This window comes from Oryx dammah, unplaced genomic scaffold, assembly GCF_014754425.2.
Source record: "Oryx dammah isolate SB20612 unplaced genomic scaffold, SCBI_Odam_1.1 HiC_scaffold_12, whole genome shotgun sequence".
NCBI lineage: Eukaryota > Metazoa > Chordata > Mammalia > Artiodactyla > Bovidae > Oryx > Oryx dammah.
In genome coordinates, this window is record NW_024070196.1 from 45,971,239 (window position 1) to 45,995,753 (window position 24,515).

Genomic DNA, 24,515 nt, shown 5'->3' on the forward strand with positions numbered 1-24,515 from the left:
GAAAAAAAATCATTTTGTAAATGAGTTAGCATGACTGTGTTCCAACAAAACTTTTATTCACAAAAACAGGAGGCAAGCTGGATTTGGCTTGTGGGGCATGGTTTGCTGATGCCTGGTCTAAGAAGGTCACAGAAGGTAAATGACAACCAGCTGCAGAGAGTCTGCAGGGTCACAGGCACGTCCTCCCCTTTTATCACCCCTCAGGCTCACCCTGCATGGCCCCCTCCTTACTTGGTACTACAGCATGGTGGCCCCCACATGATCTCTTGACAACAAGATAGAAGAAGAATGGGAGGGAGAAGCCAAGTTTGTCACCGCCCTTGACTCGAGAGCATGGAAAATCAGTTGGGTTCTCAGCTGCCTGTAACGCTCGTGACTCACTCTATTGATGCAAATCCTGTAAAATCTATTTTTCCACTTTGGAAAATGTGCTTGCTTACTATAGCAAAGACATTCAAAAGCTCAAGTGTGTAGACTCCGGCTTGCAGGGTGGCACAGATGGGATGCTTTCACAGTAGTGTGTACTAATGTGCGTGCAGCCTTAGTCTCCTGCTTGGGAGGGGAGAGGGTGGCAGGTGCAGAGGATGGGCTCTGAATGCATGGATGGAGGTTCAGGCTCTGACACGAACCAGCAGTGTGAGCTCCCTTAAGTCATCTGATCTCTCTGAGCTGCAGCTTCCTGAGGAGCTCAGGGATGAATAAGGACACTTAGGACTAAATATAAAAAAGAAGCATGGATGTTAATGACTAAGTGTGGCCATATGGAAATGTAGACCCAGGATTGTCAAAGTGTCTAATTTTTCTCACCACAAAATGTAAATATTCATTTTTAAATGTTTAATTTCCCAGTTTTAAATGCGGATGACTATTTAGATGACTTGGGTCACATAATACATTTGGGGGCAATTTCACTCATATGATGCCATTTTGAATAATCTCCCTCGTATAATCCTGAGAAATCCTGAGGCTTTCCCCTCCACATGGAAGGATTCTACAGGCATGCATTTTGCTTTTGTCAGCTCTTGGAGGCTAGTGATCCTGCATGAGTGAAAATGGATTTGTTGATATCTGATCTGGAGAGAAACAGAGTAAGAGCAAATATGCTTGAAACTAGCAAGACTCTCACCTTGAGTCCAGCCTGAACAAAAGGGGAAGTTTAAAAAATGATCTGGGCTTAGCCTGGAGCACAGACATGGACCCTCTAATGACTTCTCCATGCCAGACAGGGAGGTGATTTCATTTCCTCCATCCAAAGAAATCAGGATGCTTCCTCTCTTCCCTGAGGCTGGGGAATTTGTGATAGGAAAAGATTTTCTTTTGCAAATTTGAGATACACCATATGTGTTATACAGCCAGGAATGAGAATTCTGCACAGGGACATCAGAAACTTACACTTGTTTTCTTTATCATGTCTACCGGGATCTTTCACATGAGCTGTTTATTTCAATCTTCCCAATAACCTTGCAAGGGTATATGGGTCATGATGCTCATTTCTACAGATGAGGCAGGGAAACGAAGAGGTTAAGTAATTTGCTGACAGCAATACAGCTGGCTGGTGGGGGGGCTGGGGGGCTCCGAGCTCAAGTCTCAATCTGCTTTTTCTGTATCTCCACTAACTTCATACTTTGGATGTGATTACTTCTTCCTAGTCCAGCATCCTATAACCTGCATCACCAGTGTCAAATGGGATTCATGGAAGATAAGTCTACCCCTAGGAATGTCACTTACAGAGGCAGAAGGCAAAACTTTTAGGAGCAAAGTCAGTAAGGTAAACCATACTCTCTTATCTGCCCTGGAGTACTCCATGGACCTATTCCAACATTTGCAAAGACACAACTACAGCTGACATCATTTGTAGCTACAACTAGGCACAGACTGCCTTGGTTAGTATCCCATTGCTCTGTTCCAGGATCCCACTCAGGACTCCACAACTGCATCCAGTCATCCTGCTTCTTAGTCTGCTCAGATTCCTGACAGTTTCTCAGAATCTCAGAATATCCCCAGTTTGGGATTTTCTCACGATTAGGTTGGCATTATAGGTTTTTGGAGAAAGTGCAACAGATATGAAGTACCTTTCTTATTTCATCACATCAAGGGGCTTATGATGTCAATATGATGATGTTCTCACAATGTGACTGTGATGTGACCTTGATCTCTTGGTTAAGATGGTGTCTTCCAGGTTCTTCCACTGCAAAGTTACTGTTCTTCTCTAAGCATATTCTGAAATGCATTCTCTGGAAGCAAGTCTCTAAGCCCAGTCCATATTCAAGAGGAGGGTAATTAAGCTCTATTCTGGAATTTTATTTGATTTTAGTAAACTTCAAAATTAAACAGCCAAATGTGGCTGGTGGCTATCATATTGGACTCCAGTAGTGGAGATGGACTGGGGGATAGATTATTGCCAAAACCAGCCAATTCATAAATAGCCCAAATAAATGAAAGTCCACATACAATCATGTAATTGGGGCATGCTTGTGAATTTTTTAAAATTTAATTCAGGTATAGTTAAGTTACAATGTTGTATTAATTTCTTCTGTACAGCAAAGTGACTCAGTTATACATATATATTCTTTTTCATATTCTTTTCCATTATGGTTTCTTGTGGGATATTGAATAGAGTTCCCTGTGTTATACAGTACCTTGTCTATCCATCCTATATATGCTGGTGTGCCTCTGCTAATTCCAAATTCCCAGTCCATCCCCATCCCTCACTGTCCCCCTTGGCAACCATAAGTCTATGAGTCTGTCTTTATTTCATAGATATTTTGGTTTGTGTGTAGTTCAGATTCCACATATAAGTGGTATCATGGGGTATTTTTCTTTCTCTTTCTGACTTACTTCACCTAGTATGATATTTTCTAGGTCCATCCACGTTGCTAAAATGGCTTTATTTCATTCTTTCTTATTCCATTGTATATGTAGACCACATCTTTCTTTATCCACTCATCTGTCCATGGATATTTAGGTTGCTTCCTTGTCTTGGCTATTGTGAATAGTGCTGCTATGAACGTTTGGGGTGCATGTATCTGTTTGAAGTATAGTTTTATTCGAATATATAGGAATGAAATTGCTGGGTCATCTGGTAGTTCTATTTTTAGTTTTTGAGGAACATTGATATTATTTTCCATAGTGGCTGTACCAATTTACATCCCCATCAATGGTGTAGGAGGGTTCCACTGATTGTGAATTTTTTGATGCTTAAATAGAATTCTCAAGCCGTTCTGGGAACCACTCCCAGAGGAGGATTCATAAAATCAAGCAAGAGTTTGCTCTTTCTTCTTGAGCTTCTATTTTGAGATAAATTGAGTCAATCATTATTAAGTATAGGAACTAAAAGTGTCAACCTATTCTGGGAACACCTTCATTTCTGAAGGCAGTAACCACGGGGTGATTTTTTGATCAAAAATAATGTCTATGGGTAAGAACTCCCCTCCAGTCCCAGAAACCATTTTCCCTCTCTCTCTTCATGCCTCTCCCTCCCTCCCTATCTCTCTTTCTCTCATACACACCCCTATTTCTGTCAATTATTTGTATTCATTTATATAAAGTTAGCAGGCAGGCAAAACAATTAGGTTACCTTTTGGGAGAATCTTGATTGGGAGAAGGCAGGAGAGAAATTTTGGAGCTACTGAAAAGTTCTGTGTCTTGATCTGAGCTATGAGTGTGCTGATATTTGCACTTTGTAAAAAGTACCAGAGCTGTACACCTATGATTTGTGCGATTTTGTGTGTATGTGTGTGTTTTGTGTGTGTCCTAAGTTGCTTCAGTCATGTCCAGTTCTTTGCGACCCTGTGGACTATAGCCTGCCAGTCTCCTCTTCCCATGGGATTCTCCAGGCAAGAATACCGGAGTGGGTTGCCATTCCTTCTCCAGGGGATCTTCCCAACTCAGGGATCAAACTTGTGTCCCTTATGTCTCCTGCCTCAGGCAGGATCTTTACCACTAGCACTACCTGGGAAGCATGTGTGCATTTTACTTCAGGCTAAAAATCTTCTCTATCCATCCATCTATTGATGGAAACTTCGTTAACTTCTTAAAACTGAAGAATGTGTGTGTTTTACTGCAATCTAAAAAGTTAATGAAGTACCCATCAACAGATGGATGGATAAAGAAGATGTGGTACACACACAATGAAATATTACTCAGCCAAAATAAAGAATGAAACCTTGTCATCTGTGGCAAGATGGATGGACCTACTAAGTGAAGTAAGTCAGTTAGGGGAAGACAAATACTGTATGATTTCACTTATATATAACATTCAAAAAATAAACGAACAAACAACAAAATAAAAAGAGACTCACAGACACAGAGAACAAATGGGTGGTTGCCAGAAGGGTGGGGGTTTGGAGGCTTGATGCAATAGATGAAGGAGATGAGATACAAGCATCCAGTTATAAAATATAAAATAACTAAGTCACAGGGATGTGATGTGCACATAGGGAATAGAGTTGGCAATGCCGTAAGAATTTTGTGTCATGACAAACCATAACCAATCCTGTTGCAGTGATTATTTCATGACGTATAAAAATATCAAATCACTATGCTATACATTTGAAACTAATATAATACTGCCTGTTAGTTATAAAATAAAAGGCTAACTTAAAAATATCTGAAACATCCAGGAACTTCCCTGGTGGTCTAGTGGTTAAGATTCCACGCTTCCACTGCAGGGGACAAAGGTTCAGTGCCTGGTTATGCAATTAAGATCCTGCATGCTTCACAGCATGGCCAAAAATATATATATATATCAGAAATAATGAGGTGGGAAAGGAATTTTATCTGTTTTCTATGATAATAGATGTAACACAATGTGAACAAAAGACATTTAGACCTAAACTCAAATATGTATTTTTGAACACCTAGAGGTGCCTGGAGAATCCTGTGGATGGAGGAGCCTGGAGGGCTGCTGTCCATAGCGTCACACAGAGTGGGACATGACCGAGGCGACATAGCGTGCAGGCATGCATTGGAGAAGGAAATGGCAACCCACTCCAATATTCTTGCCTGGAGAATCCCAAGGACGGAGGAGCCTGGTGGGCTGCCGTCTATGGGGTCACACAGAGTCAGACACGACTGAAGCAACTTAGCAGTAGCAGCAGCAACAGAGGTCCCTCAGTCATAAGGCAAATCTAGTTAATAATCAATCAGAGTGTTCAGTTTCTGGGGGTGAAACTTGGTCTTACTGTGTGACTGGCTATTCAGTTTGCCCAAGTTTATAGGCTGACTCTTCCTGGTTGGACCAGTTTGCAGCATCACTATTTCCATTTGCTCATATAACTCAAAAGTTTCCATGAGCAAGAATTTGAAATGAGGTGAAGGAAAGAAAGGCTCTAGATTGGCAGGAGTGTAGGATGCCAAAGCTCTTGAGGAAGCGGTGCCAATTTGTAACAATAATAATAAACCACCCCTTGAAAAATCCAAAGCTTTTTTAAAAAGACACACATATATATTTTATTGCTGTGTTCTTTGTAGAAGGATCCTAGGCAGCTCATCTTTTACATTAACAAAGTTCTGATAACTTGTCCTTCCAATTACAAGCTGGCAAGTCCTGTGCTCAAATGTGATGTTTCATCAATGGGTAAAATCCTTGATATGATTTCCTGGAATACATTTTTCTATATTTGGTTCTTTTTTATTCTTAACTGCCTATTGGATAAATATTTTAATTACAAGCCATCTTTAACTTCTTTGAGGGCAGTAGGTGGGATATGGTTTTTAAATTCTTATGCATTGTGTACCCGGAACAAGCCTATGGAAGAGTCGCATTTTATGCAGGGATTTGGTTCTAAATTCAGCAGGTTATCCCGAAGTCAAGTGTAGAAAAAGTGTCTCTGAAAGTCCCTTTGGCAGGAAGAGGTCTCAGCTTTTTCCTCTAGCACTAGTGGAGTCTGCTGCTTCTTGGTTGGGGACCAAATGCAACATTATTTGCACCTAGGAGACCAGTGTCTGAATTGGCTCTCCATGAGAGAGAGACTCTTGTAACAGGAGAACCTCATGGAGAAATGATTGGGGAATAACTTTCTTCTCTCATAGCACTTCAAGTTCTGTTGCTGGAGGGACTGGTAACAAATTTTTTAAAGTTGAGGGTTTACCTATTTTTTATATTTCATGTCAGACATATACAGTCTGTGACCTTTCATGTCTGGCTTCTTTCACTTAGCATGCTGTTTTCAAGGTTCATCCCCCTTGTAGTGTATGTCAGGACTTCATTCCTTTTTATGGCTGAATGATATGCCATTCATTGGAGAGACTGCATTTCGTTTATGTGACCATCTCTCTGGGTTGTTTTTATCTTTGGGGCATTGCGAATAGCACTGTTGTGAACATATATGCACAAGCATTTCTTTGAACATCTGTTTTCAATTCTTTTGGGTATATATCCTTGTTCTTGTTGTTCAGTTGCTAAGTCTTGTCCAACTCTTTGTGACTCTATGAACTGCAGCACACCAGACTTCTCTGTCCTTCACTATCTCCAAGAGGTTGCTCAAACTCATGTCTGTTGAGTTAGTGATTCCATCCAACCATCTCATCCTCTGTCGCCACCTTCTCCTACTGCCTTCAGTCTTTCCCAGCATCAGGGGCTTTTCCGATGAGTTGGCTCTTTGCATCAGGTGGCCAAAGTATTAGAGCTTCAGGTTCAGCATCAGTCTTTCCAATTAATATTCAGGGTTGCTTTCCTTTAGGATTGACTGATTTGATCTTCTTGCTGTCCAAGGGACTCTCAAGAGTCTTCTCCAGCACCACAATTTGAAAGCTTCAATTCTTTGGCTCTCAGCCTTCTTTATGGTCCAACTCTCCCATCCGCACATGACTACTGGAAAAACCATAGCTTTCAGTTCAGTTCAGTCACTCAGTCATGTCCGACTCTTTTTGACCCCATGAACCGCAGCACACCATGCTTCCCTGTCCGTCACCAACTCCCGGAGTTCACCCAAACTCATGTCCATTGAGTTGGTGATGCCATCCAACCATCTCATCCTCTATCACCCCTCTCCTCCTGCAGAATTACTGGGTTATATGGTAGTTCTGTTTAAACTTCCTTCCTGTAGTCATCCATAGGTGGACAGGATCCTGAACAAAAGCATTTTGGTTTAACATTCAGGCAGAGGGGCAAGGTTCCCTGAGGCAGACCATTATGTATGAACAGTATCCTATTAGTGAACAAAAACAATGGGAAGCAAAAGTTAAAGTAAAAGAAACAGATCCAACATGGAGTCAAAATTGGCTCTCCTCTGTAACACAATCCCACCGGTTTTGGTAGAGAAGAGCCATCTTTGGAGGCAGCCTGGGTTCTGATGATAGTGACCAATGGGAACCAAGCATCAGTTTCACTAAATTTATTTTTAACAAACATTAGTAGGACCAAGCCCACATTGTTGTGGTGGTTTAGTTGTTAAGTTGTGTCTAACTCTTGTGACCCCATGGACTATAGCCAGCCAGGCTCCTCTGTCCATAGCATTTTCCAGGCTAGAATACTGGAGTGGGTTGCCATTTCCTTCTCCAGGGAACCTTCCCGACCCAGGGACTGAACCCGGGTCTCCTGCACTGCAGGCAGATTCTTTACCAACTGAGCTCCCAGGGAAACCCTAGCACATTGTAGGTACTTATAAATTAATGAAATACAATTACTGAGAGAAGCCTTTTTTCAAATGCAAATGTTTCTCTAGGTCATGAACTTACATTAGAACCTGCTTAGTGTGTTATATTTTTCCATTTCAGCTGGTCTCTAACCTATATTAGAAAAATAGCTTTTAAATGGCATAGTATGCTTCTCTGTAATTGCATTATTGGCATATGGACGATGCCTGAATATCAAACAGGTCAAGGAATTGCATGTATCATAGTGAAAGCAAATGCACATTTATGGATTTTTCTGAATGCAGAAGGGGACTTGGAGATGCAGATTTGTCTCTCCCTGCCCTGAATCCCAGAGCATTATAGGAAAACAGAGGCAGCCCTTTTATTGGCAAAACAATTGTTCACATTCAAATTGCCCTTTACAGATTGCGAAGTGTGCTTATATGCATTATCTCTTAAAAAAATTATATTGGAGTATAGTTGATTTACAATGTTGTGTTATTTCAGGTAGAGAACAAAGTGAATCATTTATATATATACATAGATCCACTCTTTTTTAGATTCTTTCCCCATATGTAGGCCAATACAAAGTCTTGAGTAGAATTGCCTGTTCTATACAGAAGTTTCTTATTAGTTATCTATTTTGTATCTCATTTAAATTGCCAGGAATGCACAGAGCATTAAAGAATTTGCCCAGAACCACACTTGGTATATGTTAGAATTAGGTAGCAAACCCAGGTCCTCTGAATTCCAACGTTTTCTCCAAAGCCTGTGATGACTTCGAGAGCTGTCCCGGGCCTAGACCACAGGGAGCAGGAGTGGGGCTCAGCAATGGTCAGGACCCTGGACAGGAGCAGAGGCAGCGCCTTCCACTCTGTATTTCTCCCTTCCCCCTTTCCTTGCGGCTCTCACCCTAGGCTCACTGTCATACTCACTGTTCCCTTTCTTGCCTTCCTCTTTTCCAGTCACTTCATCTTCCCTGCCCACGCCTTTAGCCTAGAACCACTCAGGAAGACCATTCAGAAAGAAAAATATTCTCAAGCATATCCCAGTGTTGATTTTAATTGTTTTTACTGTATATTATTATAATTGATGATTACATCATTCTTACATATGATTTTATTAGACTTGCACATTACGCAACATAGCCTTTAGTATATTTGAACATAATATGATTATGTGTTTATAATTCATAATGTAATGACATGTGCCCAGTGATAAAACTAGTTTATAAATGTTTACAGCTTTTCTAAACCATAAAGCCAACATGAATGAACAGATTAGAAAGAAACAAATGAGTGAAGACAATAAATTTCAAGATCCAAACTTATTGTAACTTAATGTGTCAGATGATACAATTTTACTTAAACTGAATTTTTTTTGTAAGTATAATGCCCTTTGACAGTTGCCTGAAAGTTGATTCAACGTTCCTACTGCTGATCTCTTTCAAACTCCTACAAAATCTTTGATTCTTAAGCACACGTGAAGGTGTGTGGCTTTCACTGTGCATTAAAACACCATTTACATTAGACTTTGTTATCTTTTCATTATCTTGGGGCAGTCAAGATAGTAATTCTTCAAGTCAGTGCAGACACACACACAGACACTCACTCACACACTCACACAAATGCAGACATTAAAATTTAGTATGGGGACTTCCCTGGTGGCCCAGTGGCTAAGACTCCAGGCTCCCAGTGCAGGGTGCTTGGGTTCAATCCCTGACCAGGGAACTAGGTCCACATGCTGTGACTGAATCTACATGCCACAGCTAAGACCCAACACAGCCGAATAAATAAATAATAAATCCTTTAAAAACAGTACTGAGTGATAAGGAGGCACAGAATATGCTCATGTTTATTCTTTTCAGATTTCACAAAAAATACCATTTTTTTTCATAGACCACCCCCAAGACTGTATCTGCAGCCCTCAGCCTGAGGAACACTGTCCCAGGTCTCTCAGAATCCCCACTCCTCTTAACTGGAGGCATTTCTGAGCCCATTGACAGCTCTCAGGACCAGGAGAGCTACAGGACCTTGTTCTTCAGAAAAAGAATGCAGGGTGTTGGGGGTGCGGGGATCAGTGTGGTCCAGTGCTCATGAGCATCCCCACCTGAGCTCAAATCCCTCTCCTTCACCTGCTACGTGGAGGCTACTTATTCAGGTTACTTAACTCTTGGTGCCTTAGTTCCCTTATGCACCAAGTGGGGATAGCAATGTCCACCTCATAGGATGTTATGAGAATTGGATGAGCTTTTAGAAAGAAGAAAGCAAAGGACTTAGATCAGCTCCCTGTTCAGAGTAGAAGCTCCATGAATCGCAGCTGCAGCGAAATTGAATGTTCATTCATCTCCCCTCAAGCGCTCTCATCCCCAAAGTGCTTTGTGATCCTCTCCTGCCCCTTGCTATTTCCCAGTGCGCCTGTTTTCATCTCCTGCTGCTTGTGTGAGCATGACTGCCTGCAGCTGAAACTGGATTTCCCTGGAGGGTCTATCCCCTCCAACATCCATTTACTTGCAGTGGAAAGATGGAGTCGCTGGTTTTTGTTACCTCCCACACTGCTGCTTCCAAAGCCTGTATCTTCACTTTCCCATCGTCGCCCGTGTCCCTAGGAGGTTCATCTTTGTCTCACTCCTCCTTTTCAACCCAATATTCTTCCAAGAACTATCACCTCTCAGTTTCTGGACCTCTTTCTCTCCCATCAGTCACAAGGCGACCTCTGCTAGTCCCTCCTCAGCATCTTTCTTTTTATTTTTATTTTATTTTAAAAATTCTTAAAAACTTAAAAAATTGAATATAGTTGATTTACAGTGTTTCAGGTGTACAGCAAAGTGATACAGTTAAATATATATATTTATTCTTTTTCAGATGCTTTTCCATGATAGGTTATTATAAGATATTGAATATAGTTCCCTGTGCTATACAGTAGATCCGTGTTGTTTTCTATTTCATACATTTATTGTTGTTCAGTAGCTCAGTCCTGTTTGACTCTTTGCAAGCTCATGACTGTAGCCCACCAGGTTCCTCTGTCCATGGGGTTTTCCAAGAAAGAATACTGGAGTGGGTTTCTATTTCCTTCTTCAGGGCATCTTCCTGATCCAGGGATCAAACTCATGCCTCCCGCATCTCCTACATTAGCAGGCAGATTTTACCACTGACCTGAAAGTGAAAGTGCAGTCACTCAGTCGTGTCCGACTCTTTGAGACCCCGTGGACTGTAGCCTACCAGGCTCCTCCATCCATGGGATTCTCCAGGCAATAATACTGGAGTGGGTTGCCATTTCCTTCTCCAGAGGATCTTCCCGACCCAGGGATCAAACCCGGGCCTCCCACATTGCAGGGAGACACTTTAACCTCTGAGCCACCAGGGAAGCCTGAGCTACTGGTGTGTAAATGTTAATCCCAAGTTTATCCCTCTCTATCTTTCCCCTTTGTTAACCATAAGTTTGTTTTCTGTGTCTGTGAGTCTCCTTCTGTTTTGTAAGTAAGTTTATTCATATCATTTTTTTTAGATTCCACATATAAGTGATATCATATGATATTTGACTTTCTCTTTCTGACTTACTTCATTTGGTATAATAGTTTCTTGGTCCATCCATATTGCTGCAAATGGCATTATTACATTCTTTCTTTGGCTAAGTAATATTCCACTGTACACATGTACCAATCTTTATCCGCTCATCTGTCAATGGACATTTAGGTTGCTTCCATGGTTTGACTATTGTAAATAGTGCTGCTTTGAACATTGTGGTGCATGTATCTTTCTGAATTACGGTTTTCTCCAGATATATGTCCAGGAGTGGGATTGATGGATCATATGGCGACTCTATTTTTAGTTTTTAAAGGACATCCACACTGTCTTCCATAGTGGCTGCACCAGTTTACATGCCCACCAACAGTGTAGGAAGATTCTCTCTCAGCACCTCTCCTGGAGGCCATGGGAAACACTTTCAGTGCCTCAACCACTAAACGTCTTCGGTCCTCACCTGGGTTGGGCAACAAGAGATGCTGGGGACCGTCATTGTCAAGTCTTGCTTCCTCAGCTTCTAGGGCGTCACACACTTGTTTCCCATCACTCCTGACCATCGCTTTGCAGGGGCCCCTTCTTCTGCCTGTTTTAACATCTCTGTTTCTCTCACTCTGTCCTGGGTCCTCCCTTTAGTCTCACTGGGAGTTTGCACTTAATCCCATGACTCAGGCTTCAGGGGTCACTGGCCTCAGAATTCTTCAGCTCAGATGCCAGAGCTCTCTCATCAGCCTGCTGGGAGTTCATCCTAACCTCCAAATGTTTATCTGCAAAGTGGAAATAAAGACCAAGCCCTTTTCTATTCTGTGGTTACAGATAACTAGATTTTAAAAAAATCGTGCATTTTGATTTCTACAGGGTAGACCCTGTCTCGCACTGTTTGGTGAATCCTAAGTCCTCTTACCTGGATGGCTTTAAATGTAAAGTATCCAAGATCTGGTCTGCTCCCAGCATGATGCTGAGAGTCTCCCAAGGACAGGGAAGCTGGACCATTTCCCAGGAAGCGAACAGTTACACAGAGGCTGGTTTTCCTCTCTTCACAATCATTATTTCAGGTCAAGAAGATGGAGCTTAGAGGGTGATTTCATACAGCTGGTGCTCGGAAAGTTCTTTGTTATCACAGTCCTGGTGATGCATGAGTCACTGGCTTTGCATCTCCAGGCAGTGGGCGTGTGCTGTCAGATTCAATTCCTGGGTCCTCGGATGTGCCCAGTAGTCAACAGTGTCAAACCCCTGGCACAGGAGGTGCCAGAGGGGCACAGATCACTCTGTGGCAGGGAGGTGTGTGTGCACACCTGTGATCTGGGCGCTGGTGTGACCGGCCGCCTTTACCCCAGGCTGTGAAAAGCCTCGTTACTCAGCAGGAATGTCAGATTATATTAAGTCCACCCCATCCTCCTCCTCCTCCTCCTTCTCCTGTGAATTGTCATAGCTCGTGCACCCGCGCCTGTTGGCGAGTCTCATTTTGTCGTGTTGCAACTAAAAGCCCACATCTTTGGGGGGCCTTCTGGTCTCAAGCATGCGACCAGTATGTAAGGTGTTCTATCTCTTGCTTAGCGGCCCTTTCTGGGTGGTGCTGATTAATCCAGAAAGGCTAGATTTCGTTGGAGCGGTGACAGCTTCCCCGGGTGGGCAGCTCTGGTCCTGCACGGTGTCAATGATGAAAGCTTCCAGGGTAAGTCTTCCTACTTCTCAGCATCTTCATGGGACTGGAAGCCTGAGCAGTAGGCATTTTCTGGATTTTCCTCTAAGCAATCCAAGAAACATGCATGTCTGAGGAGCATCCGTGCCCTGGCTGGGAGGACCACTGTCTGCTGTCACTGCGGCATTGAGGGCAAGGCCCCATGTGTCCCCCTGCCCCATGCCCACCTCTGGGCTTTTTGAGGGCTAAATGACAATGCTGGATAAATGAGATGCTATAATTTGGCAAGTAAATCACATAGTCCGTATAGCTCAAGTGGCGTCTTTCTTCACTCTTCTCTGGGCTTTTACCTGGACATGTTGGGTGCTGAATAGGTTCTTTCAGCATCACTGTGTGAGGGGGTTTGGCCTCTGCTAAACTGTTTGCTATGGAGCAGAGAATTGTTTGGGGTTGAGTTTGCTTCTCAGCAGCTCTTTCTGTTTCTAGTTCCTTGAGGTGGAAGAACCGGTACAGTAAGTGGTACCCCGAGTGCAGATTCATGCTTGGACCAATTTTGGGGAAGAGATGGCCATGTACACCCCTCCCTCCCCTTTTACCTGGTGATATTCTGGATCAGTGCTTCCTGGACTGGATTTAGATCCTGGGCTTTTTTCTCCTGAAGATTGATTTTGTCAGGTTAAGCAGCTGACCTTGAATCACTGAGATGGAACAGAGATGAAATTGATGAATGCAACTTTCCTACAACCACCAGAAAACTGAATGAAAGAGCCAGCCCTGCTTCTCTTCCCGATGTTGCCTTCTTGCAGTCCACTCTTCTAGGGGAGGGGCAGAGGAAGGTGATGGCAGGAACTGAGTGAGTGGTTATGGCAGATTGTGGAAGGTGTGCAGATTGAGAGTGGTGCCTCCAGCAGGGAAGGTGACCCCTGATTGAGCCGCCGTCGTGTGCAGGGAAATGCTCGGGACTCCAGGAGAACCATCTCATTTAGTCCTCCCAATGGCTGCTGAGTACGTGCTTTCACATCCTTCCATCTTAGAGAGTGTAGAGATACCAGGCAACCCGCCTGAGGTCATAGGTCTTACACGTGAACCAGCTGGAGTTTGTATTTAGGCAGAATGACCTCAGGACTGACGTTTTAACCCCTCCTTAAAGTTTTTCCTGGAGTCTTCCCTAGCTGTCCAGTGGGTTAAGACCTCACCTTCCAATGCAGGGGGTATGGGTTCAATCCCTCGCCTGGAGTTAAGATCCCACATGACTCATGGCCAAAAACCCAAGACATAAAATAGAAGCAATATTGTAACAAATTCAATAAAGGCTTTAAAAATGGCCCACGTTAAAAAAAATCTTTAAAAAATAATACAGTAATATCAACTCCTGCTTTAAAGAAAAATAGTTTCTCCTGAGACAAGTTTCTCTCTGAGACATGGCTGCCTTTATTTCACCTTGGGGTATCCAAGACTTCCAAGGTAGAGTGAGGGGTTTGGGTGAGTGTATCTATCCGTTGTGATTGCCAGTGGTTCTCATGTGGGATATCCCACAATGTCTCCAGGTCCCCTAAGGAGCCGGCAGGGGATTACATTGTGGTTGCTTTATGTATAAAAGGGGGAAATGAATTTGTGCGTTTGGGAACATCTCAGAGGAGGGAAGCAGTTTCTCATAGGCTGGGGATTGTTGTTCTCCAGAACCAAACACAGAAGATGCCATAAGGGGAGGAGACGGTAATGACTGCGGCCTAGGGTAAGGGGCTTGACTGAAATATAGGACCTGAAAACAGCAGGAGGACCCTTTCTCCTTGTGGGAGGTGTCTGTAACCCTATGGTTCCTGTTCCTTTCTTATCGTGAGTGTGAATGAGCCCAAGTTCAGACCTCTTGAAGTATTACAAAGGAGATTCCCAAGTCAATTCAGATGTGGGTGATCCCCAGATAGGAACTCACTTAGGAGATGAACAGAGAACACACTTGAAGAATCCAGCAAAGAAACCTGCAGACCTGACTGCAGGTGGCTGTTGCTGCCACCTCCCTCCGTGGGACACTAATTGTCCGCGTTGCTTCTTCCTCGTGCTTTTTAATGGGTGTCATTCTTTATCTTTGTGAGAACCCTCAGCTTGCTCACTGATGCATCATTTTCAGGTCACTTCATTATTTTTATTTCTTTTGGAGTCAGTTCATCCTGGTTACTGATTTTGTTAAATCTCTTTAGCAGTGTGAGTTTTCTTTCTGTGTTTTGCAATTTCTGTTTTCAGACTCATCTTTTATGGGAGATTTTTACCCCCTATCTCTCTTTCCTTGTCTGCGATCACTCTCGGCTCTTGTTTCACTTCTTTGTCATTCTGTACCGTCCCATGGGTGCTCCTGGTCTTGAATTGGGCTCTATTATTGGTAGCTCAGAGTTCCTGCACAGGTGATACCACTGAGCCAGTGGGTCTGGTCTCCCTGCCTCTCCACTGAAATACCTTGTCTGTGCCAGAGCTCTGGGCAGCCTTCTTTGGGAGTTGGGGACTTGACCTCAGCCTTGGTTCAGGCAGTACCTTGGCTCAAGTCTCTAGCCTCAGGTAGGATACTTTCACTTCTTCATAGCCTAACATAATTGGACTCCTAATTTTTTCTGCCTGGAAAATTAGGCAGAGGAGAGGACTCAGAATTTTCTGGACTTAGAATCTGGAGAGTCCCAGGAGTTCCACTCATGACATGTGCTCCAGCCTTCCATAGTCCTCATCTATTTTTTTTTTTGCCTTCTTTTTGAGCAAGACAAACCTCTAAGTGTTTTCTGTATTGTTTATTATGGCAATATATTTGGAGCAGTGCTTGTGAGGAAAGGGGGCAGGTCAGAGCTTGACATAAACTCCAGATGAAGAGCAGTTCCGTTGCCTCTTTAGGACTCAAGGGTACAGTGCAGGTCAGCACACAGTGTATCAGATGTGATTTATCTTCTGGACACTTCCCTACAGGCTTTATGGATATTATTTTATTATCCACTCATAACATCATCGTAAAGTATCACTCCTCCCGTTTTTATAGAGTTGGAAACTCATGGTTTGGAAAGAGGAAAAGAAACGCATCCCACACCACAAGGCTTGTGAATCACAGAATCACACCCAACCCCAATCTGATTTCAAATTAGAACCCTTCACCCCCATCCCTGTGTTAGGATGTCATCTCACGATGCCCTTTCCTTTTGTTCTAGGAAAATGCACTTAAGGAAGCTGCCCAAGGAGACCATCGCCTGAGGCCCCATTATGCAGGCCTTCCCGCAAGGGCCCGCCAGCTCGACAAGGTAACTGGCCACCACCATCGACAGGCCACTGGGAGCTGGGGTGTCAGGGAGGAGCCCAGGGAAGGTGGAAAGGGATGACTCACTGAACTCCACCCAAGCGAGAGTGACTGGGACCCTGGTCATACCTCTTCTATTTCATCACGTGGCCACTGCACAAAGCCCTAGAGAAGTGTCTCATTTGCTGTCTGTTAGGCATCCCCATGTAGAGGTCTATTCAGTCACATAGGGGCCAGAACAAAACTTCCCATGTCCTCTCCACCAAACCATTGCCTCTCCTAGTTTTTCTCATCCCAGTAAATGGCCATCCCTCCAACTGCTCAGGCCTACGTGCTCTGAGTGTTCCTTTATGCTTCCTTTACACCTCACTCTCCGACAGCCCGAAGCTCTCCCATTTCCAATCCCACTGTGTCCCACAAGCACAGGCTGCCATTTTCTCCTGCCTGAATGATGAAACAGTCTCCTAATTGGCCTGCCTACCTCCCTTCTTCATGTCCTACAATCAGTTTCCAGCATGATCTAGAGTGACTCAAACCAGACTATGTTGCTCTTTGGAGGAAAAACCTTCTCCCAAAATAACAAGACTCCTCCCTGTGGCTGCCGTCTTGCTCAGCCTTGTCATCTGCCTCTCCATCTTTGATTCCTGAAGTTCTGTTCACGCTGACCTTCTTTTTGCTCCTCAGACCACCAAGCTGGTCTCAGTGTGCCATGACTTTCTCTGCTTAGACCTCTGCTCCCTCCTTTTCAAATAGCCATCAGCCTCTTGCTCTTCATGGTGAGTTGCCTCCTCAGCTAGATCTTCACTGCCTCCAGCTACCCATCCCCTTCCTTTAATTATGTGGCTTCCCTCAGCTTTTATCTTCTTATGTGTCTCATCGCTTTGTTGGTTGATCACACCTTCACTTATGTGTCTGTCTGTCCACCCTGCAATAATGTCAGCTCCTAGGTAACAGAGGTCTTTGCCATTTTATTCATCACAGTATCCCCAGTACCTATCTCAGGAAACATCGTAGATACTCGGTGAATATTAGTTATCAGTTGGTGGTTTGAAATAGCTAATTGCTTAACCTTCCATAATTACAGAATGTTTATTTGAAAGAATAACTGAGTCCTAACAATTTACTATAAAAATAGAGCTTTCTTTATTTTACACTTCTTTTCCTGCCTTCCTGCTTGACCCCTCCCCCCGCCTTTTTTAAGAAGAAAAAATCTGCTTTTCAGGAAATAAGAAGTGTTGGAGAGGATGTGAAGAAATTGGAGCCGTTGTGCCCCACTGGTGGGATATAAAATGGGGTGGTGACCATGGAAAACAGGATGGCAGAGCCTTAAAAAATTAAGAATAGAATTACTCCATGAGCCAGCAATTTCACTTCTGGAGATATACCCCAAAAGATGAAAAACAGGATTCAGATCAGATCAGATCCATTGCTCAGTCGTGTCTGACTCTTTGCGACCCCATGAATCGCAGCACACCAGGCCTCCCTGTCCATCACCAACTCCCGGAGTTCACTCAGACTCACGTCCATCGAGTCCGTGATGCCATCCAGCCATCTCATCCTCTGTCGTCCCCTTCTCCTCCTGCCCCCAATCCCTCCAGAATCAGAGTCTTTTCCAATGAGTCAACTCTTCGCATGAGGTGGCCAAAGTACTGGAGTTTCAGTTTTAGCATCATTCCTTCCAAAGAAATCCCAGGGCTGATCTCCTTCAGAATGGACTGGTTGGATCTCCTTGCAGTCCAAGGGACTCTCAAGAGTCTTCTCCAACACCACAGTTCAAAAGCATCAGTTCTTCGGCGCTCAGCCTGCTTCACAGTCCAAATTTCACATCCATACATGACCACTGGAAAAACCATAGCCTTGACTAGATGGACCTTAGTCAGCAAAGTAATGTCTCTGCTTTTGAATATACTATCTAGGTTGGTGATAACTTGTCTTCCAAGGAGTAAGCGTCTTTTAATTTCATGGCTGCAGTCACCATCTGCAGTGATTTTGGAGCCCAAAAAAATAAAGTCTGACACTGTTTCTACTGTTTCCCCATCTATTTCCCATGAAGTGATGGGACCAGATGCCATGATCTTCGTTTTCTGAATGTTGAGCTTTAAGCCAACTTTTTCGCTCTCCTCTTTCACTTTCATCAAGAGGCTTTTTAGCTCCTCTTCACTTTCTGCCATAGGGTGGTGTCATCTGCATATATGAGGTTATTGATATTTCTCCCAGCAATCTTGATTCCAGCTTGTGTTTCTTCTAGTCCAGCGTTTCTCATGATGTACTCTGCATAGAAGTTAAATAAGCAGGGTGACAATATATAGTCTTGACATACTCCTTTTCCTATTTGGAACCAGTCTGTTGTTCCATGTCCAGTTCTAACTGTTGCTTCCTGACCTGCATACAGATTTCTCGAGGCAGGTCAGGTGGTTTGGTATGCCCATCTCTTTCAGAATTTTCCACAGTTTATTGTGATCCACACAGTCAAAGGCTTTGGCATAGTCAATAAAGCAGAAATAGATGTTTTTCTGGAACTCTCTTGCTTTTTCCATGATCCAGCGGATGTTGGCAATTTGATCTCTGGTTCCTCTGCCTTTTCTAAAACCAGCTTGAACATCAGGGAGAAGAGATATTTGTCCTTTCGTTTTTATAGCAGTATTATTCACAATAGCCAAAAGATGGAAGCAACCCAAGTGACCATCTATGAATGAATATCAACAAATGTTATATAAGATGCAGTATATATATATGTGTGTGTGTGTGTGTGTGTACATATATGGGTAGATTTTTTTTAATATAACATCTTACCAAAAACCCTAACGAAATTTTTGGCCAACCCTATTGGAGCAGGAGGCCATGCCCTCCTCCAGGGGATCTTCTCAACCCAGGGATTGAACCTGCGTCTCTTAAGTCTCCTGCATTGGCAGGTGGATTCTTTACCACTAGTGCCACCTGGGAATTAATTATATATACACACAATGGACTATTATTACTCAACCTTAAAATGAAGGAAGTTCTGACACCTACTGCAACATGGATGAAGCTTGAAGACAATATTATGTTCAGTGAAATAAGCCAGTCCAGAAGGACAAATACTGTATGATTCCACTCTATATAAAGTCCCTAGAGGAGTCAGATTCATAGAGACAGAAAAGTAGGGTAGGGGGAAGCAGGGGCTAGGGTAGGAGGAGGGGGAGTTAGTGTCTAAGGGGGACAGAATTTCAGTTTGGGAAGATGAAAAGTTGTGGAGATGGGTGATGGTTCCACAACAGTGTGAGCATACTTCATGCCACTGAGCTGTACACTCGAAAACATTAAGACAGTAAATTTGATGTCGTGTGTGTTAGTCACTCAGTTGTGTCCGACTCTTTGTGACCCCATGGATGCAGCCCAACAGGCTCCTCTGTCCGTGGGATTCTCCGGGCAAGAATGCTGGAGTGGGTAGCTATTTCCTTCTCCAGGAGATCTTCCTAACCCAGGGATCGAACCTAGGTCTCCTGCATTGTAGGCAAGTTCTTTACCATCTGAGCCACCAGAAAGCCCCACGTTATGTGTATTTTACCGTCATTTTATCAAAAAGATGTGCTTTCAGTACGACTCCAACTCTCCCTTTAAATCCCTTCCTCCATATTCCTGCCAGCCCCTTTGCTTTCTGTCCTCTTTCCTTTCCAAACCTGCTCTCAGGAAAGGCTCTGATAAACCCATGCACCCTGAGGTGCGAATCCATAATGAGGCTTGGTGACCTTCTCAGCCCCAGCATCTTTTTACTTGAACAAAAACAGAAATGAAAAATAATGGTGATGTTTTGGGCATCAGAAACAAACTAACCACAGGGCTGGAGGGAGTTGGCTGGAGGGAGGGTGGATCCTAGAATGACTTCCTCGCTTTCACTAAGTTCACTCCATGCGGGCATCTGTCTGCTCCCCAGCTAGGCTCCTGCACCCGGAGTGCAAGTCCTCCTTGGTGAGGGCAGAGCCAGAGGAGCCCAGTGGTGGTGTCACCTATGGTCAGTGGTGGCGGGGTGGGGTCCTGGGGTCAAGCATCACCAGCATCTCATTCCCAAACCTGGCTCACCTGGCGCCCTGATGGGCACCCCTGCTCGCATAGAACTCTCACCAAAATTGACATACTTTTTTTCATTAAAGTTTGAAACTCCTTCCCCTGCTGCCTTCACATCTTGACCTTTTAAGCAAAGCTTCAAGGCCCAGAAAATGAGCTCCCCTCGGCATTGCAGGGGGTGTGAAGGCATGCCGTGACTCACAGGCACAGACTGGAATAGCAGAGCTTGCAGAGAGGAGGTGGGGAGCCTGGTGGTGCCATAGACATCATATTTGTCCTGCCCCTTCCCAGGCTTACAGGGCTGGGTGTTCCCTTGGGGTGCCCAAGCAGGGTGTCTTCAGGGGAGTCACCGTGGGAAACAGCAGGTCCTGAAGGACTGCCTTGGGAGACCAGTGTCTGTGTCCCAGGGTAACTTGGGGAGGCATAAGGGCTGGGTTGGTTCATGTTGGTGGTGAAAGAATTCAACCACAGCACCAGATCCATTGGGGTGGAACCCCTGAGACCTATAGAAACACAAAGAAGTGTTTCATCTGGTTCTCTGGAAGAAGTCTGGGAATTCCCAATTCCCACAGCTGACTCAGGATGGATTTGCAATCTGCTTTTCAGTAGCCTTGATTAAGTATGCAAAATTAATGATCAGAGCTCTTAATTATTAATGTACAGGGATACAGGGTCAGTGTCTTCCCTGAAGCCTGCCCAGAAGGGATTGCCTCTTAGGTGCAAAATTGGTTACTGAACTATTTAGAATATTGAGTTAAATTCTACTGGGCAGGCCTACCTGTGGAATGAAACAAATGAACCAGGAATTCAGGACAAAGTGCAAAGGATGGGTCAGTGCCCCTGATGCCTGCAAACCCAACTTAAAAAAAAAAAAAAAGATTCCAAATTTTTTACTCACTTGGGTTCAAAGGAGCCCATTAAATTCTCCCCAAACTGGCTAGCCATTCTTATAATCAGTTGGAGGTTCAGGCCACTTTCTCATTCAGTATGTGGGGGCATGCGTGCTAAGTTGCTTCAGTAGTGTCCAACTGTTTGTGACCCTATGGATTGTAGCCCACCAGGCTCCTCTGCCTATGAGATTCTCCAGGCAAGGATACTGAAGTGGGTTGTTATGCCCTCCTCCAGGGGCTCTCCCTGACCCAGGAATGGGACCCAGGTCTCGTGCATTACAGGCAGATTCTTTACCATCTGAGCCACCAGGGAAGTCCGGGAGAGTGGAGATTACCACAAACAGCATTTTTTCATGGGTGAGGTTAGTTTTTGAGATTTCCAAGACCAGTTTAAGCTCATGTTTTCAACACTACCTTTTGCATCTCCTTTCTATATTGTGGAAACGATGGAACCGGACTGGTTAGTGTCAGAAGTCCTAGAATCAAGGTGTCTGCAGGGCTGCACTCCTTCTGCAGGCTCCAGGAGAGAAGCACATTCTCATGTCTTCCAGCTTCTAGAGGTGCCCTCGTTCCTTGGCCCCTGGGCCCTTCCTCCATCTCCAAAGCCAGCAAGGTAGCATCCTCATATTGCATTCCTCTCATCAGGACCCTTGTCATTACTACACTGGAGCCACTAAGATAATCCAGGACAATCTCAAAATCCTTAATTTCTCCTTCCAAGTCTTTTTTGCATATGAGGCAACATTCACAGGCTCCAGGATTAGGATGTGGACTTCTTTATGGGTTTTAATTTAGCCTATCTCAGTCCACCCCTGTCCCCAATCAATCCCTTTGTCTACCTCATCCCTCCTAACCAACAAACTTTCTTTTCACTGTTGCAAACCAGGGAAGTGACCTTAATCATTCCATAATTGTGACCATAAAGGGGACATGATGGAGAAACTTTAAGTCAAAGAAATGCAAAACCACAATCGTGGCATGAGATGAAGTGTAATTGATGTATTAAAGCACAAGCACCAACAACTTGCAGAGCCTTCTAGTGGCCCAGAAGTCCTCTGCAGATTCTTGCTCATCCTCAGCTATCCTGTAAAGCACTGTCTTCAAGACAAATAAAACTTGGTGCTTTTTTTTCCCACCAACAATCGCTTTCTGTTGTTACTACAACGAACACAATATAAGGTACAACAAAAGCACACCATTTTAGCTCCATGTGGGGTAAATGGGATTTTGGGGTGGGCCTGACCCTCTAACGTCCATCTGTTCTGTCCGCCGTTGGCAACGTCCCTGTGGAAGCACAGGTCTGGCGGCTGCCAGTCAGTTCCCAGATTCACTTCTGGGTTGTGGTCTGCCTGCTGGTTGGGGATCGACTATTATTTTAATGTTTTTAAAAATCTTTTTATTTATTTTTATTGAAGTATAGTTAATTTGCAATGTTTTTAATTCCTGTTATACAGCAAAATGATTACATTACATATATGTATTCTGTTTTTAATAGTCTTTTCCATCATGGTTTATCATAGGGAGCTCAGCTGTTGTTCTAGGATGACCTAGAGGGGTGGGATGGGTGGATGGGAGGGAGGCTCAACAGGGAGGGGATATATGTGTCCCTATAGCTAGCTGATTCATGGCTGTTGCATGGTAGAAACTAACACAACACTGTAAAGCAATTATCCTCCAATTAAAAAAAATGTGTATATATATATATATATATATAACCTATGATAAAACAGAAAGGGAATTGGCTATTCTTGACCAAAGCCCTGGGCGGTGCCCCTGGAGGGATGATTCCCGACCCCCTGTGCTCTTATAAGGGGCTGGATAATAACTAAATATACGGAAATAAATGAGGCCGGCAAACGGAGCCTGAAACCCAAGTCAGCTTCCCTACAAAGTATGAGTTTGAGTTTCTTGGAAATACCTGACTTACATGGGCTTTGGCTATTCGTTCTACTTCTCTGCTCTGACAACAGGAAATTGGATCACTAAAGAAAATTCTGGTCCCATCGGACCTTACATTCTGATGAGGCGCAACGCTGAGAAAAAATGTAAACTGCTCATATGATAATTTCACATAGTGATAAATGCCCATGGAAAATAAAGCAGGGGAAAATGGCGAGGGTGACGAAGACAGACAAGTAGGGAGGATATCAGTACCTCAAGGGCTTGTCTGGAGTGACATAATTGATGAGCAGAGAGTTGGGGTGGAGTGGGAGGTGCCGCAATGGTAACAGCTCATTCAAAGGCCCTGGGGCAGGAATAAGCTTGGCTTGTTCAAGGGATTAAAAGAGGCCAAAGTGACTGAGCATGGTGGATGGTAACAGGTCAGATCAGAGAGGTGGGTAGGCCAGATGCTGCAGGACTTTGGGGCCACATCAGGAATTTGGACTTGATTCCAATTTCCATGGCAGCCCTGGGAGTTTTTAATCAGGGAGCAGCAAGATCTGACTTCTATTCTAGAAGCCTTCTGCTGGCTATGGTACAAGACTGGACTCAGGGCTTTCAGATACTGTTCCCAAGTCTAATTTCCTTGATTAGCCAGGACATGAGAAGCAAAGGCTTTCAGCAAACCTGGAGTTGAGGTTCAAATGCGGGTTCTGCTTAGTTCCATTAGGTCATGACATTTTCACCAGGTAGCATTTGAATTTTCCCCTGAGTTCATTGCTTGATGCATCACCCTGTAGCAAAATGGCACAAAAATACTTCTGTGAATCAGACCTCTCCACGACCTCTTAATAACAGCTTCCCTGTAACCCTGCTCCATTTACGAATGCCAAGTGGGCGCCTTCTTTTCTTTCTGTGCCACAGAAACTGTCAGGTTACACGAAGATCGTACATAAAGCATTTGAAACAGAAAGGACTTATGTAGCTACAAAAAAAAAAAAAAAGGCAAAGAAACCCATGACTTTGTGACAGTCTGTTATTGAAGCCATAATTCATGTAATGTTTGGAGAGGAGGGGAAGAAATTAAAATTCTGTGGTTGGAATAAAGCATGCTGCGCAATGAAAAACTAATGGAGAAGAAATCAGGTAACTTCTCTCATCAAGGGCATGCCCTTGTCTGTTTCAAAGAAGCTAGAGGAGAAATTGAAGATTAGTAGAGCCTCCCAGATAAGTTTTAACCATTGGAATCCTGGGGATTCTGGGCTGAAAATGAATATGGTTTCTGAGGTTATTGGAGCATCCATCATCCAAATCCACGTGGTGCTTTGTTGCCATTTTTGTCCACTTTTAGGACAGAGGTGAAATTTTAGGCAAAAGAATTTAGTATGGCTACACAATTTGAGTAACATTGTGTCTGTCAGCACTTTCAGTTCAAAAGGACAGAAGACAATTCAAATTGACACAAGTAAGCCAAGGGGATCTATTGGCCCAAGTAACTAGAAAGGAAAGCATTAGCTTCAGGCACAGCTTGATCTAGTTGCTCACACAATGTCATCAGGACCCTGCTTCTCCCTCTGCATCTCCAGAGTCTATTCTCAGAGGAGTTCTTCCCTCATGAATGCAAAGAGCAGTGTAGCTCCAACCTTTGTCTTTAACTTTCCAAGTACAGTGGGTGAATCTCTTCCCAGATT

At 43.8% G+C, this 24,515-nt stretch overlaps 1 protein-coding gene across 1 annotated transcript in view; it reads left to right on the plus strand.

Moving 5' to 3' along the window:
- Positions 1–15,927: 15,927 nt before the first annotated feature.
- Positions 15,928–24,515, plus strand: part of RIMBP2 (RIMS binding protein 2) — a 130,032-nt gene continuing 121,444 nt past the window's right edge. Inside the window, exon 1 of the mRNA XM_040251596.1 lies at positions 15,928–16,013. The gene's annotated coding sequence lies outside the window, so the exon portion shown is untranslated. The remainder of the gene's footprint in view (positions 16,014–24,515) is intronic.